This window comes from Bidens hawaiensis, unplaced genomic scaffold, assembly GCF_021521415.1.
Source record: "Bidens hawaiensis isolate Kalapana, Puna unplaced genomic scaffold, B.hawaiensis_p1.1 tig00010069_1, whole genome shotgun sequence".
NCBI classification, from domain to species: Eukaryota; Viridiplantae; Streptophyta; class Magnoliopsida; order Asterales; family Asteraceae; genus Bidens; species Bidens hawaiensis.
The window spans coordinates 1899-19376 of record NW_027491760.1 but is presented as its reverse complement, the minus strand read 5'-3'; the positions used below and the strand labels follow the sequence as shown (position 1 = coordinate 19376).

At 41.3% G+C, this 17478-nt stretch overlaps 2 long non-coding RNA genes across 2 annotated transcripts; both read left to right on the top strand.

Moving 5' to 3' along the window:
• The first annotated feature begins 4646 nt into the window (after window positions 1–4646).
• Window positions 4647–5281, top strand: LOC143534101 (uncharacterized). The gene is made up of 3 exons (XR_013135476.1): window positions 4647–4913; window positions 4993–5111; window positions 5182–5281. It is a non-coding gene; the product is annotated as an uncharacterized LOC143534101 (long non-coding RNA).
• Window positions 5282–7198: 1917 nt separating this feature from the next.
• LOC143534100 (uncharacterized) lies at window positions 7199–7899 on the top strand. The gene is made up of 3 exons (XR_013135475.1): window positions 7199–7348; window positions 7524–7568; window positions 7656–7899. It is a non-coding gene; the product is annotated as an uncharacterized LOC143534100 (long non-coding RNA).
• Window positions 7900–17478: the final 9579 nt, after the last annotated feature.

The following is a 17478-nucleotide window of genomic DNA, read 5'->3' as shown; positions in this document are numbered from 1 at the left end:
TGGGAGGAGACTGCACATGACGCAAAAAATTTCAATGAAGACTTAAAGAGACGGAAGCGCATTTTCCACATCCAGCAGATGGTTAATTTAAATTTTCATTATTCCAACATTTATGTTTTTAATACTTGTTTGAAACGAATAATAACTCTTTGCTTTATTTGCAGATAAATGTTATGTTGTTGATGCCGAATACCCAAATACTAAAGGGTGTCTTGCTCCATAAAAAGGTACGAATATTCGTTATCATCTACCAAAATTTCAACATGGACGGACTAGTGCTATGTGTGCTCCTCGTGGACCAAAAGTGACATTTAACTATTACCACTCATGATTGCGAAATATCATTGAACGAACTTTTGGAGTGTGGAAGGCTAGGTGGGTGTTATTGAAAGATATACACGTTAGTTACAAGTACGAGTACCAAATGAGTATTGTGATAGCATCGATGGTATCCATAACTATATTAGAATACCTGTAGGTTTGATGAAACATATTTTACATGGCACAACAAGAATCTTACAATCTCATAGAAGATGGTGCTTGTAATGAAGTGCATGAAGAAGGTCCAAGCATGCGCTATACAAATAATGATGAATTCTTATTCATGGCAGCGATGCATTATATAATGGATTCTCAACGATGCATCTTGAAGTTTTTTTTTAATTCAACTTAATTATATATATATATGTGTGTGTGTTTTTTTTATTTGTTTACTACTAAATAATATATAATTGTAATATTTCATTTTTTAAATTATTATCTTGTATTTTATCATTTGATATTATTATCACAATCTGTATTTATCTATTTATTATTATTATTATTATTATTATTATTATTATTATTATTACCTATTTGTATATGTTGGTGTTTCATTCTATGCGGGTTTCATACCTATGATTTTAGAGCTGAGGTCTCTTTGGAAACAATCTCCGTATTCTTCAAAATAGAAGTAGGGTTTTGTTTGCATCCTACCCTCCTTATAGGCTTAAACTCTACTAATAGTTGTGTTATTGATGATATTTTAATTGGTATGATTGTCGTTATTGTTGTTGAACTGAACATGTAGTTACTCATACTTAAGGATCCAGTATGAGAATTAATGACATGCTACTAGGACCTTTCGTCTATTGAGCTTTAGATTTTAACACAAACATGGTTAAATGAGTTTTTCTCACCGATATGTAGATCGAGCAAATAAATATGAATTGATGAGTTGTACTTGTTACATCAATATCGACTCATCACAAAACAAACAACATAACGAAAAAAATCAATAGTACAACAATGAATTGTGCGATGGTAAAAAATAATACAAAAAGAAATTAAAAACTTTGTTGGATGACGATATAAATTTATCTAGTAACCTTCTTTGGGTAGTGACTCATGTCCCGGATTGTATATAAACGGGCCAACCGATGACAAACAATATCCGTTGTTGGTTAGATGTCGAGAAAATGTAACACGAATACCGGTAATTCCTCCGTTGGTATCTTCCGGAACCATGCAACTCGTCCATGGCGAGTTTTCAAGGAAAGCCTTGCACTCTGTGATTTCCCATAGATCGTCCTTTACAAGCGTCGAGGATGGTAATTTAGCCAAAAAGTAACCCTTTTCGTCTGCTGGACAACTCGAGAATGAAAATGGCGCAGATTCATATCCGTTCTTGTGCACTGCCAAACAAGTTACTCTCGCAGTCGCTCCTGTAAAGTTTTAATACTTTAATCACTTATACATATTTACAATACAAATTTATGTAAACTAGTATCATGACATAGAGCTTACCTTGAATTGGGAGGAGTTTGGAACCATATTTACAATAAATAAGACCTTGAACGGCTATGTACTTCGGGTGCTCTGGCACCTTGGGTACCTTAGGATAGTTTTTCTCATAGCTTTCTTGGTCCAGTTTTGGTATAACAGGTATTGTTGGCAACTTAGGACCGGTCTTCTCATAAGCTTCGTGCTCCTCTTTTGGTATCACGGGCTTTGTTGGTAACTTTGGATTGGGCTTCTCGTATGCTCCATGCTCTTCCTTTGGTATCACGGGCTTTGTTGGTAACTTTGGGTTGGGCTTCTCGTATGCTCCATGCTCTTCCTTTGGTATTGAGGGTATTGTTGGCAACTTGGGACCGGTCTTCTCATAAGCCATGTGCTCCTCTTTCGGTATCACGGGCTTTGTTGGTAACTTCGGGCTGGGTTTTCCATAATCCTGTGATTTTCCATATTCACTGTCAGCCGAAGCAGGTATCGCGATCACCGACAAGAGAAGAACAATTAAAGTGAATCTCATAGCATTTGATTTCATCTTTGTAGTTATAGATGGAGTTGTAGAAATGAGAAAAAATGTCGGGTATGTTATTATAGGGACTATCCTGCTACTCTATTTATAGATATGTGAATGTTTAATTTATTTATTTTTTTAATGCTTTTTAATTAATATTTAAGATTGTGTCCATGACTTGGGAGGTGCAAGATAATGGGATTACTTGTTAGCACGAAGCTATAATTGACTAATGGTCATAACGTGGTCATCCACCGGCCCATCAAACCTCTGGTAGCGTAATTACATGGATAATAATAACAAGATCAATGTTAGCTCCTGGCCAACGGATAGGAGTGTTCGCGTTGTAGCTTGTAATTAATTCTACAAGCAACCCACACGCTTTTAGTCCCACGGTCGCTTGTATTAATAATTTTGTTTAAATCTATATAATAAGATTAGAAAATGTATTAAAAATATAAAAAACCTTTAATAAACAAATATAACAAACAAACATAACGGGTGTAAATGAACAAATTTTCATGCATTTAGCTCTTCGAACTTTCTGTTCGTTTACTACCCTAGCAGGAGGCATGCCCCCATCTTAATTAACTAATACTATCCTCTCTAAATCGTAACACAATAACTAGAACAAGCGTGAGCCAGATCACTAGTAACCATCGTCTACGTAGCCACAAACAACTAATAGTACTGATAATGATAATAACAGAAATGATATTGATAAGACCGAGAGTTGTACAACACAAATGAGGCTCCAGTCTTGTCCACGCAAGCATCATAAGGCGCCAAACACTATCACGAGGGAGTAAGAGTATGCGTAGTGGGCTACAAATTGGGCGACAAAGGGGTGAATTCTTGGAGGAACTCCCCCCCCCCCTCCCCCCCCGGCTGGCTACTAAAGGCCAAATGTGTGTGGGTGTGGGGAGGGGGTTGTCTTCTTGTCGCCCTTCATGTCTTTTGTTTTATTATTATTTTAATGGCATGTGCGATATATATATATATATATATATATATATATATATATATGATACTATATATATATATATAGTAGTAAGTTCATACTAATGTTTTCGTTTGTACTCTTTGGCTGCAATTCTCTGTTCAGATTTAAAAAAATTCAAGAAATTTAATATTTAGTCAAAGCTTTTGACTTTTTAAATTAATATTTAAAAAAAAAGTTCATTCTTTCATCTAAATCATCTTCTTTTCAATTAATGCCCAAAAGTAGTAAGTTCATACAAATCCAGACACACATGTAGTGCTATTAATCCATACACACATGTAGTGATATTAACGAGCCGAGCTTGGCTCATTTATGTTTACAAGCAGAAATGCTTAGTTCAACCTTGGCTTGTAAAAACTATTTTCATGTCTACGAAAAACTAACCACATAGGTAAAGAAAACATGTTTTTTTTTCTAAATCAATGTTTTGGAAAACCGGCCATTTTAAAAAGATATCGACTTTGTTCGGGTCAATACCAGTCAGTTTAAAAAGGTATTGGGTTGCTTCAGATCAAAACAGGCCATTTTAAAAAGAAATTGATTTTGTTCGGGTCAAAACCAGTCAGTTTAAAAAGGTATTAGGTTGGTTCGGATCAAAACATGCCAATTTAAAAAGATATTGGTTTTATTCGGGTCAAAACGGGTAAGTTTAAAAAGGTATTGGGTTGGTTCGGATAAAAACGGGCCACTTTAAAAAGGTACCAGTTTGGTAAGTGTCAAAGTGGGCCATTCTAGAAAGGAAACGGGTTTGGTTTTATCTGACCGGGATGTCTGTGAAAATGTTCATTAGTGATGTACTATTATTATAACTGAAACATAATCAAAACTTATGGTCCGGTTATTGGAGTTATAACTAAAAATGGTTTGAATGTGTTGATAACAACTTGTATGAACCTCAAACTGATTGTGCTGATATTTATTTAATAACAACTTGTATTGGAGCTTATATTAAAAAGCCATTAGTCTTAATATATCCTATAATCTCTTCCAAATTAACCGTCTTCCTACTAACGCTTTTTCGTTTCTCGTTTTTTCAAAGTGTGTAACGACGATTACAACAAAACTCAATATTAATTTTTTTATATTTTGTAGTAATATATTTTTAAACTGTTTTATTATTAAATATTTGCACAAACAGACAAACATATACTTTTATTTAAAATGAATGTGTTGACTGAATTGTTCTGTTTGGATCTATTTAAAATGATGTTCATCAGTGAATTCATTTGTATTTAAAATAGCAAATCAGAAACTAAAAATGATCTCTCTAGGTCAATGTGAATACGCTGACTTTATTTTAATGGAGAATGCTTCAAGATTTAATCAAACACTTCAATAAACATATCTAACTGTAAATTTGTGTTTTTTTACTTATATAATTTAAATTTTTAGCTCATTAGTTTTTACTAATACTTGACTTATTAGTTATTACTGTTACTTTGTGCGTGTGTATACATGTATTTAATTCTATATTTCTTTCATTACGAACAGGCCTTGTTTTTTGGAGGCCAAGATAACCTGCCTGCATTCTTAGCGCACCCAACCATTCTTGGAATCGTAGTTGACCCGTCCGCAGCTATTATGGTCTTCATTATAACTGGACTATTGTGCACTGGAATCAAAGAGGTACTTGTTTCTTTGAAAAAATAAATGTATTTTATTCTTTAATATAAATTCTTACACCGATCAAATGCTTGTTTTCTAGAGTTCACTAGCACAAGGCATAATTACAACAGTAAATGTTGTAGCCTTGCTTTTCATCATAGTAGCGGGTGGATATGTAGGTTTCAAGACTCAATGGGTTGGATACAATATTTCCGGCGGGTAATATATATATTTTAAATTTGTAATTTGAAGTATTATCTTTATTAAATCACAAAAAACGTTTCTTCAGGTATCTTCCTTTTGGAGTTAATGGAGTACTTGCTGGATCTGCAACTTGTTTTTTTCTCATATGTCGGTTTTGAGGCAGTAACTAGCACTGCTGAAAAGGTAACTATTTTGAATATTGTTGAACCCGAATATGGCTCTAGGATTGTAAACGAACCGGATGTTCACTAAACTTAATTAATTGTAAATGTGAACAACACTGTGTTGGTCTTAAAAAGTATTATAAATCTTTACATGAAGTTGAAGTTTGACCTAAAAAGTATTATAACTAGAGTATAATGTAATGGACCTAAAATGTATAATTGAATATATTAACTGAAGCTAGGTTTCGATGTCGCGATCATAGTTTCTAGATAGTATTATAAATCTTTACATGAAGTTGAAGTTTGACTTTAGTTGTGTTGACTTTAATAGTCAGTTAGTCATTGTTTTCATGGGTCATAAACTCATAATTCATAACCAATTTTAATTTATGGTTTATGAGTTAATGGCTAATGGAAGTTTGGATGCACTACTTCATGGTATGAGTTTGACTTATGAGGTCAAATCTTTGACTTTTGAATCTACTGTTATATAAAGTTTGTTATAAATTATGAACTTAACATTTTCCTATTTGCATTTTATATTATTAAGTTTCAGTATCAAGATTATATTTTTTTCAAGAGTTACAAATCTTTTCATAAAATTGAAGTTTGACTTTATTCTTTTGACTTTGACTAGGAAGAACAACGGAGAAAGTTTTAGATCGGGATGCAAGATACAAGATTGCAGTAGGGGCTGCAAGGGGAATATCATATCTTGATCATGACTGCATTCCTCATATTATTCATAGAGATATAAAATCGAGTAATATTTTGTTGGGTCATAATATGGAAGCATGTGTTTCGGATTTTGGGTTGGCTACACTCATGGAGCATGATAAGACTCATGTGACCACTTTAGTAGCCGGGACTTTCGGTTACTTAGCTCCTGGTATGGACTGACTACGCGTGTTATAAACATAAAAAAGCTATCTTTATGTATGAGTGATGGTGGCAAAACCGGGTGGGTCAAGCGGGTTGGGAAAAATATCCAAATGGATTCTGGTTGGAACATGTAATAAGTTGCAGTATGGGTCGAAATGGGCCGGGCTAAGTTGGGTTGACCCTCTTTATACAAACACTTAGGGGTGCGAATGAAACCGAAGTAACTGAACCAAACTCAATAAGAAACGGACGGTTTGCTTTTATGTTATTTATGTTTTTTATTAAATTAAATTTTCATTTCGGTTTTGCTATCAACTGAAAAAGCGGGGGCCTAGCTGATTGGAAACGAACCGAACCAAAAAAAACAAAAAAGAAAAAAAAAACCTTTTAAATAGTTTATAAAATTTAATAATTGGTGTAGAGCAATTGGTCTAAGGTAATTTACACATATATATTAACTTGTTCAATTTTTTTTTTAATTCTCTCTTTTGATTTAAAACAGGGTATATGGTTGCAACATAGCTTTAGTCAACAGGTTAGGTTCTACTATAAATTTTTCTATATTTGTTAATTTCTTTTTCTGATTTTTCTTTTCATAAAGTATAAAGTGAAAAGTGCTACTGGTTATTTTGCAGCTGAAGAGTCTCTTACTGCTCTGCTGAAGATATTATGTCAGTTTTTTGAGCCATCTTTAACCAGTCCATAAGAGCCATCTTTTAACAGTCCATATAACTTCACGTTAAATACTCCTGTTTTTTCAAGATACATCAAAACACAACACACCGACACCAAGGATCAGTTTTGGTAAGGTACCATGTTTCTCATGTTCATCATTTATCATTACAATTAGATTATTTGTTATATTTATATAACTTTTTTAACACTTTATTTTTGTTTTTCAGCTTTATAAAACTCATAGAAGGTTTTAATTGTCTTTAAAGAGTGGCTCTACAATAATCGGTTTCGGCTTTTCCATGACCATCAACAAAGCTCAATGTCAAACAATTCCGCACGTCGGTGTTTGCCTATCAGATTCTGTATTTTCACATGGGCAACTTTACGTGGCATTGTCAAGAGGGATATCACGGGAAAATACTAAGGTATTGGTACACCCCGCCAAAGATTTCAGATGAGATGGGGTATACACCTCAAATGTTGTCTATCGTGAAGTATTACGTGATGAATGAACCACATGTGTTATAAAATGTAGGTATATATGTTATAGATCTTGTGCTTTAATGTTTTATATTTCTGAATATATTTTGAATAAATTTTGAGTTTATTATTATTATTTGAGTTTTAAAGGTAAGACATGGTCTTCTTTATCAAACCTATCCTTTACAATATACTAACTTGTTTGTTTTTTGATTAAATAAATTAGAAACTATTATGGACGAAACAAAGAAGAACTTAGAAGAAATGTCAGGTATCATATTAACATCTATATTATATATATAACATTGTTGATTTTTGTAAAAACATGTATGAGAGACTGAATATTGTTTTTTTGTAGTGCCAAAATCTGCTACGGCAAATGTGGTAGTTAAGGATGAGAAGATTGTAGAAACTCATAATCAAGTCACTGGAGCAGTCAAACAAGAAGACCTTGGTACTGATTTGGATGAAGAATGGTGGTCAAAATATGCAGATGAGGTTATTGAGATGTGTAAGGCATATGAGTAAAAGTTATCTTATCAAGTGGTTAGCACATGGATGCTTATTTTTAAATGGTTATGTATAAGACTTATGTTTTCTTATTCTTGTGTTGGTTTATTAAAATTGAAAATGGTATTTATGACTTATATTGTCTTATTTCTATTTGTGACTTTTCTTTACTTAATTGAGTTATGTAATGCTTATGGCATAGATAGACCATGCCGATGTGACGAATACGATAACTAACAAAACTAATACATAATATGTCATGAGAGCATAGATAAACTAACACAAAACGAGTATCACATTGTAAATCAGCGCCGCCGCCGCATCGCGCGGGCACATACTAGTATGTATATATATATATATAGACATATATATATATATATACGCATATATATATATATATATATATATATATATATATATATATGAGGCTACAACACCATTAAAGCAAAAACCATCATTTGTTGGCGCCACATGGCACAAAACGCCTCATTTTGTAGCCCTCCATTACACATAGCCTCAGAAAGGGGACGCTAAACCGCTAAAGGTGGGATGGTACTCTAGTGGCGGGCAGTACTCAAGGCGCATTTTTCAAGACAAAAATTGAAGCTTGAATATGAATTTTTTTTTCAACAACTAAATTTTTTTCTTTCATCTTTCATTTCATGCCTCAAGTGGTCTAGAACCAACAACTTTTTGGTTGTAAGGCATATACCTTTAACACTAAACCAAACTAATGGTTACCTTGAATATGATGTTTGAAGATGAGATTGAGATGAACCTGGTATTTATTTTCCAACTTTTCTTTTACTATATTTATTTTATAAAAGGAGTTTGAAGAAGGAAGATGGATGAAGAAACACTAACCGGACCCCGGGCAGATTACGGGTAACCTGGGGGTTGGAGAGCTGTTTCCCACGAGGGGTTAGACCCTTGGAAGATGGTTCTTCTGATAACCTGCAAAACAGACACCGTGAGCTCGTCACTGAGAAGGGGGGGGGGGGTTCCTCCTTGTGACCACCCTCCGGCGTGAGAATCAGACTAGATTGCTCTTTAAATATAAAAGTATATTAAGAGATTGCTAGAGCAGATATCAGGTATATATCATAAGATAAGATGATGTAAGATGATCATACCATTGGGGTATTTATAGCCGAAGGTAGGTTTCCAAGGGGTTTAGCCGGCCCAACACGCTACCAACTGTAACCTATGCACGTGCCTTGCCTGTGAGTGGTGGATAGGTAGCGGCTGACACAGAGCAGGCGTGTCGTGCACTCTTCCTCTTCTGCCAACTACAGGCTAGGCACGTGGTATGGCAGGAGTTGGTGGGTAGGCGGCGGCTATTGGTCACAGTGCTGTGGCGTGCTGTCTGCCATGCTGCTGTCAGTGAGCTGTCGCATTCTTGGTCAGATCTTTTGTCTGTACCTCGTCAGGTATCACACAAAAGATCCTCCATCATACGGACTGGCTCATTTAGGCGGGAGTTTTCCCCCTCCCGCCTTTGCTCATTCCTTCAGGTGACACTGGGGAGAGTTAAGTGCCTTGTGCGTGTAGCCATGCTGCGCGGGTGGCCTTCCCTAATGGCTTGTATCCGAGGCTGCGGGGACAGGCGGAGTCCTTCACCATTGGGAGGCATTTCCTGCGGGACCAGCTTGCGTACTGCGCGTAAGGACGTTACGTCTCTGAGCATGGTTGGTCCTGCGGATCCAGTTGGTCTCTGCGCAGACGTCCCTGTTTAAGGTGAGTCTTGCGGGTCCAACTGGGCTCTGCTGGGACCTACCTCTTCAAGTCCCCCCAGTCCAATGTTCTTCTCATGAGTGTTTAATAAAATGAGGTGAACTTTTGGACTTGAGCAAAGGGTTTTGAAAAGGGGTTTCGTAAGGTTTTCCATGGGGATTCTTTCCTTGGAAGTCCTTGTCACTTGCAGAAATGCCCGAGTTTCCTGCTTGGTCTTTGGGTATGATGCGGGTAGGTCTGTAACCTCCTCGCAAGTCAGGAGCATTGAGTCCCAGTTGTATGTATTTTCCATGAGGTTTTGGTAGTTTTGAACATAGTGATCAATTATGTTAAGACCACCAATTCCATCTTGGAGCTTCAAACAACGTAGTTCTCGACGTTCCCGCTATGCGGGGATGTTATTTCCGTTTCCGCAAGCATTGCCCAGAAGATCCTTCTTGGTTTCAATTCCCAGCGGAGCGCTAGGTATGTGAAGGGTTTTGCCTTAACACTGTACCTGTGCTCGTCTTACGGTTACTTTACTTCCAAGGTATTCCTGGCGTCAATTCCCTGCGGGTGTTAGGTATGTGAAGGGTTTTGCCTTTACACTGAAACCAAGAAGGATCTTCTGGGCAATGCTTGCGGAAACGGAAATAACATCCCCGCATAGCGGGAACGTCGAGAACTACGTTGTTTGAAGCTCCAAGATGGAATTGGTGGTCTTAACATAATTGATCACTATGTTCAAAACTACCAAAACCTCATGGAAAATACATACAACTGGGACTCAATGCTCCTGACTTGCGAGGAGGTTACAGACCTACCCGCATCATACCCAAAGACCAAGCAGGAAACTCGGGCATTTCTGCAAGTGACAAGGACTTCCAAGGAAAGAATCCCCATGGAAAACCTTACGAAACCCCTTTTCAAAACCCTTTGCTCAAGTCCAAAAGTTCACCTCATTTTATTAAACACTCATGAGAAGAACATTGGACTGGGGGGACTTGAAGAGGTAGGTCCCAGCAGAGCCCAGTTGGACCCGCAAGACTCACCTTAAACAGGGACGTCTGCGCAGAGACCAACTGGATCCGCAGGACCAACCATGCTCAGAGACGTAACGTCCTTACGCGCAGTACGCAAGCTGGTCCCGCAGGAAATGCCTCCCAATGGTGAAGGACTCCGCCTGTCCCCGCAGCCTCGGATACAAGCCATTAGGGAAGGCCACCCGCGCAGCATGGCTACACGCACAAGGCACTTAACTCTCCCCAGTGTCACCTGAAGGAATGAGCAAAGGCGGGAGGGGGAAAACTCCCGCCTAAATGAGCCAGTCCGTATGATGGAGGATCTTTTGTGTGATACCTGACGAGGTACAGACAAAAGATCTGACCAAGAATGCGACAGCTCACTGACAGCAGCATGGCAGACAGCACGCCACAGCACTGTGACCAATAGCCGCCGCCTACCCACCAACTCCTGCCATACCACGTGCCTAGCCTGTAGTTGGCAGAAGAGGAAGAGTGCACGACACGCCTGCTCTGTGTCAGCCGCTACCTATCCACCACTCACAGGCAAGGCACGTGCATAGGTTACAGTTGGTAGCGTGTTGGGCCGGCTAAACCCCTTGGAAACCTACCTTTGGCTATAAATACCCCAATGGTATGATCATCTTACATCATCTTATCTTATGATATATACCTGATATCTGCTCTAGCAATCTCTTAATATACTTTTATATTTAAAGAGCAATCTAGTCTGATTCTCACGCCGGAGGGTGGTCACAAGGAGGAACCCCCCCTTCTCAGTGACGAGCTCACGGTGTCTGTTTTGCAGGTTATCAGAAGAACCATCTTCCAAGGGTCTAACCCCTCGTGGGAAACAGCTCTCCAACCCCCAGGTTACCCGTAATCTGCCCGGGGTCCGGTTAGTGTTTCTTCATTGGCGCCATCCGTGCATAAAGCTAGAACTTCATTTTTCTCCAGTTTTTCAAACTTCTAGAAAGATGGTTAAAGAAACTCCGGTAACCACAACCCCAGCTACTGGAGGGAATACCGGCAACACAGTTTTTACAAACACTACCCCGGTTACCCAAGCCGGGGCAAGTGAAGTAAATTTTACGAACACTACCCCAGTTACCCAAGCTGGGGCAAGTGCAGTAAATAATCGCCCACTGGGATTCACCGATACCCAGTTTAAAAAACGAACAAGACTCCCCCGCCAAACTCTCGATGAAGTTAAGGCATGGGCGGAGGCACGACAAAAGGAATTCCAAGCTGAGTTGGACGAACGCTTGCGTTCCGTCCAACAGGCCGACGAATTCGAAGAATACTTGGACAATGACTCGGAGGAATCCGACTCCGACGCGAACCCTCGCCATAGGGCAAAAGGGAAGCGTAAGGAAACGGACTCCCAACCGAGAAGGCATTTTGGACAAGCCTTCAAACCAAAAAGCACAGGTGGAAGTTCACGAGACTTCTCCAAAACGTTCAGACCGAACGTTGCAAATGCGGGAACGTCCAAATTTGCAAGGGACATTGCGGAAGCAATTGCCCCAAAAAGTGCCAAACAAATGCCCAACATAGGCACTTATGATGGTATGTCCGACCCAGACGACCATTTGAACAGGTTCATAGCAGGGGCAACCGTCAGCAACTGGACGGAACCCACGTGGTGTTACATGTTTCAAATGACGCTGGTGGGGGCTGCTAGGGTTTGGTTTGATCGTTTACCGGTTAACCACATTTACGACTGGGCAGACTTCCAGCAGAAGTTTAGCCAACACTTCAGCCAGCAGCGAAAGTATACCGAGGAGCAATGGACAATCCTCAAATGCATACGGGAAGAAGATGAATCTCTGCCAAACTTCATCACTCGCTTCAACTCAAAGAAGTTAAGTTTGGGCAATATCAGCGAGGATCTTGTTCGCGCAGCCTTCATCCAGGGCGCGCAGGACCCAGAGCTTATCCGCACCCTAACGGGTAAAGATGGAATGCCATCCACATGGGATGGCATCATGACAGCAGCCAAACGCTATGCGGAAACGGAGAAGCAACTGGGTAGAGACCTTCCGCAGAGCACAAACCTTTACACCCAGAGGACGAGAGAGGACAACGTCCTCACCGCCCGATTGAACAAAAAACGGAAGCAAGGCATTTGGCAGTCAAGGATAAACTTTGACACCTCATCCGGCTTACAGCACCGATTGGGTGAAAGGGATAATGTAAAGCTGCACCGGAACTCCAGATGGACGCCACTTACCAAAAGCGTCACTGACATATTTGCTACTGAAGAGCTCCCATGGCCAAAGCCTCCAGTAATCCGACATCGTCACGATGCTGATCGGAGCAAGTACTGTGACAATCACAGAACAAAAGGCCACAACACTGAAGAATGCATAGACGTAAAAGACATGGTCGAAACATTCGTCAGAGATGGGACGCTCGCACACCTCGTGGCGAAATAAAAGCTAAGCAGGCAGGCAAGTGCGTGTGGAACCATGGCTGGGGTAAACATGAATAAAAAATCAGCTTCAATATGGAGACTACATGCTGCGTAAAGAACGAGATCCCGAAACAGGTGCGTGTCGGCTCGATGGCACTCCTGTCCCAGCATGGAAGGGAGTTCAATTACACAGTTTGCATGTAATCAATTCCAATTTGAACAGAAAAGGCCAAGAGCCACTTCTAATGGAAATGATTCTCTTTCAAACGTCGAAGCTGATGATTTACATCTATACTTTTGTACACACTAATATGCCGGTTTTCACCGCATAATTACAAAAAACGTCATTGCATGGGAAGGCGGTCCTACCCGCACGAACCCAAAAAGCATGATAAACATTCACGCAGGTCAGTTGAAGGGAAAAAAAAAAAAAAAAAAAAAAAAAAAAAAAAAAGTTACCATATGAAAGTGCTGGTCTATCCGCATGAATCATTCGAGGGAACTGCACCAACCTATCAACAACCGCGCGTGGGACGGTTCAAAATTCTTAAGAGGAAAAGGTAAACCTATACGCAGGTCAGATATGGATAAAGTTATGCCATCCTACTAAGTGCAAGTGACGGGTCTACCCGCACAATCACGAAAGAGGAAGCAAAACTTCACACCTATTATCAGCCACGTTCAAAGGTTAACTTATCCTCAACAGGCAAACCTTCACGCAGGTCAGTTGAAGGAGTTCAATTATTCCATTAAGTGCCGGTCTATCCGCATGAATCATGAAAGGAAAATGAACACTAACCTATCAACAACCGCGCGTCGAACGGTTAAAACTATCCAACACTGGTGACGGCATTCACATTACGTGAAGTCGTTGCGTGGGAAGGCGGTCTTACCCGCACGAACCCAATAACATGGCAAACCTTCACGCAGGTCAGTTGAAGGAGAAGAGTTCAATTATTCCATTAAATGAAAGTGCCGGTCTATCCGCACGAATCATGAAAGGAAGATGAACACTAACCTATCGACAACCGCGCGTCGAACGGTTCAAAACAAAATTCTTAAAAAGGTAAGAAAAACCTACGCGCAGGTCAGGTATGGGTAAAGTTTTGCCATCCTACTAAGTGCAAGTGACGGTTCTACCCGCGCAATCACGAAAGAGGAAGCAAAACTTCACACCTATTATCAACCACGTTCAAAGGTTAACTTATCCTCAAAAAGTAAGAAAAACCTACACGCAGGTTAGATAAAAGTTAAAGTTTAGCCATCCTACCAAGTGCAAGTGACGGTTCTACCCGCACAATCACGAAGGAGGAAGCGAAACTTTAACCCACTATCAACCACGTTCAAAGGTTCTTATTCTAAACACTTGGAAAATTGCTATTTTAAACTAAGTATGCAAGTCATAAGTTTATAAAGCAAAGAATCCAATGAAAGGAATAACAATCGTATATTTCAATGATATATTACAACAGTGGCCGGGTAACTACCCGCCTAAAAGAAATCTATACGAAGCTAAGTCTACCCTAGCAGTGGGAAGGGATCTTCAGGATCAGGCTTCAGGGCCACCTCCGCTTGGACCAGCACCGTCAGAGAGCGGCTGCCCAAGGAAAGCCTTAAGGATGTTTAGCCCATCATCAGCAGCAGCAGCTTCATTCACCTTCTCCACCACTGGATGCGGGAAGGCAGCGTACTGGTTCACAGCTTGGTCATAAGCAGCTTCAGTATTAACATTGAATAAAGGGAAGTTGGAGGGCGGAAAGCCTCTCTCAGCAAACCCAAGACCAAGCAGGAAGCCAGTCTTCTCCCCATCCTCATGAGAAGCGTTGAGGGCTGCGCTCATCGCATCGTCATAAGAGGTCTCTGAAAGGACCCGACGCACAACCTACAAAAGAATACAAGTTAGAACATTTTCTAATTACGAGCGGAAAGCGTAAAGAAAAAGATAAAGATACCTGAGGCAACGCTTCTCGAAGCAGCCATTGGAGGGTAGCTTGACTTTCTTTGTAAGCACGTTCGGCTCCGCTTTTATCAAGGTTGGCAAGTTGAACTTCCTTGGCGGCAGCCTCTTCGACGCTTTTGAGTTTCCTTTCAGTGCGGTCAAGCACCCCCCTCTGGTCAAGGATCTCCTGCAGCTTCTTGGCATCTTCCATTGCCAAGGCGTCATGAGCATGCTGAAGAGCCTTTAATTTGCATTTAAGCTGCTCATTCTCTTCGCGAAGCGGCTCAGCAACAGCTTCAGCCTTGGCAGCCCTCTCAGTTGAGTTTCGCGCAGTCTCCTTAGCCAGCCGAAGCTGTTCATTCACAGCTTGGGCAGCCTTGGAGCGGGCCTCGAGTCGCGCCTGGACTTCAACCTCGACGTCTGCGCAGAGACCAACTGGATCCGCAGGACCAACCATGCTCAGAGACGTAACGTCCTTACGCGCAGTACGCAAGCTGGTCCCGCAGGAAATGCCTCCCAATGGTGAAGGACTCCGCCTGTCCCCGCAGCCTCGGATACAAGCCATTAGGGAAGGCCACCCGCGCAGCATGGCTACACGCACAAGGCACTTAACTCTCCCCAGTGTCACCTGAAGGAATGAGCAAAGGCGGGAGGGGGAAAACTCCCGCCTAAATGAGCCAGTCCGTATGATGGAGGATCTTTTGTGTGATACCTGACGAGGTACAGACAAAAGATCTGACCAAGAATGCGACAGCTCACTGACAGCAGCATGGCAGACAGCACGCCACAGCACTGTGACCAATAGCCGCCGCCTACCCACCAACTCCTGCCATACCACGTGCCTAGCCTGTAGTTGGCAGAAGAGGAAGAGTGCACGACACGCCTGCTCTGTGTCAGCCGCTACCTATCCACCACTCACAGGCAAGGCACGTGCATAGGTTACAGTTGGTAGCGTGTTGGGCCGGCTAAACCCCTTGGAAACCTACCTTTGGCTATAAATACCCCAATGGTATGATCATCTTACATCATCTTATCTTATGATATATACCTGATATCTGCTCTAGCAATCTCTTAATATACTTTTATATTTAAAGAGCAATCTAGTCTGATTCTCACGCCGGAGGGTGGTCACAAGGAGGAACCCCCCCTTCTCAGTGACGAGCTCACGGTGTCTGTTTTGCAGGTTATCAGAAGAACCATCTTCCAAGGGTCTAACCCCTCGTGGGAAACAGCTCTCCAACCCCCAGGTTACCCGTAATCTGCCCGGGGTCCGGTTAGTGTTTCTTCATTGGCGCCATCCGTGCATAAAGCTAGAACTTCATTTTTCTCCAGTTTTTCAAACTTCTAGAAAGATGGTTAAAGAAACTCCGGTAACCACAACCCCAGCTACTGGAGGGAATACCGGCAACACAGTTTTTACAAACACTACCCCGGTTACCCAAGCCGGGGCAAGTGAAGTAAATTTTACGAACACTACCCCAGTTACCCAAGCTGGGGCAAGTGCAGTAAATAATCGCCCACTGGGATTCACCGATACCCAGTTTAAAAAACGAACAAGACTCCCCCGCCAAACTCTCGATGAAGTTAAGGCATGGGCGGAGGCACGACAAAAGGAATTCCAAGCTGAGTTGGACGAACGCTTGCGTTCCGTCCAACAGGCCGACGAATTCGAAGAATACTTGGACAATGACTCGGAGGAATCCGACTCCGACGCGAACCCTCGCCATAGGGCAAAAGGGAAGCGTAAGGAAACGGACTCCCAACCGAGAAGGCATTTTGGACAAGCCTTCAAACCAAAAAGCACAGGTGGAAGTTCACGAGACTTCTCCAAAACGTTCAGACCGAACGTTGCAAATGCGGGAACGTCCAAATTTGCAAGGGACATTGCGGAAGCAATTGCCCCAAAAAGTGCCAAACAAATGCCCAACATAGGCACTTATGATGGTATGTCCGACCCAGACGACCATTTGAACAGGTTCATAGCAGGGGCAACCGTCAGCAACTGGACGGAACCCACGTGGTGTTACATGTTTCAAATGACGCTGGTGGGGGCTGCTAGGGTTTGGTTTGATCGTTTACCGGTTAACCACATTTACGACTGGGCAGACTTCCAGCAGAAGTTTAGCCAACACTTCAGCCAGCAGCGAAAGTATACCGAGGAGCAATGGACAATCCTCAAATGCATACGGGAAGAAGATGAATCTCTGCCAAACTTCATCACTCGCTTCAACTCAAAGAAGTTAAGTTTGGGCAATATCAGCGAGGATCTTGTTCGCGCAGCCTTCATCCAGGGCGCGCAGGACCCAGAGCTTATCCGCACCCTAACGGGTAAAGATGGAATGCCATCCACATGGGATGGCATCATGACAGCAGCCAAACGCTATGCGGAAACGGAGAAGCAACTGGGTAGAGACCTTCCGCAGAGCACAAACCTTTACACCCAGAGGACGAGAGAGGACAACGTCCTCACCGCCCGATTGAACAAAAAACGGAAGCAAGGCATTTGGCAGTCAAGGATAAACTTTGACACCTCATCCGGCTTACAGCACCGATTGGGTGAAAGGGATAATGTAAAGCTGCA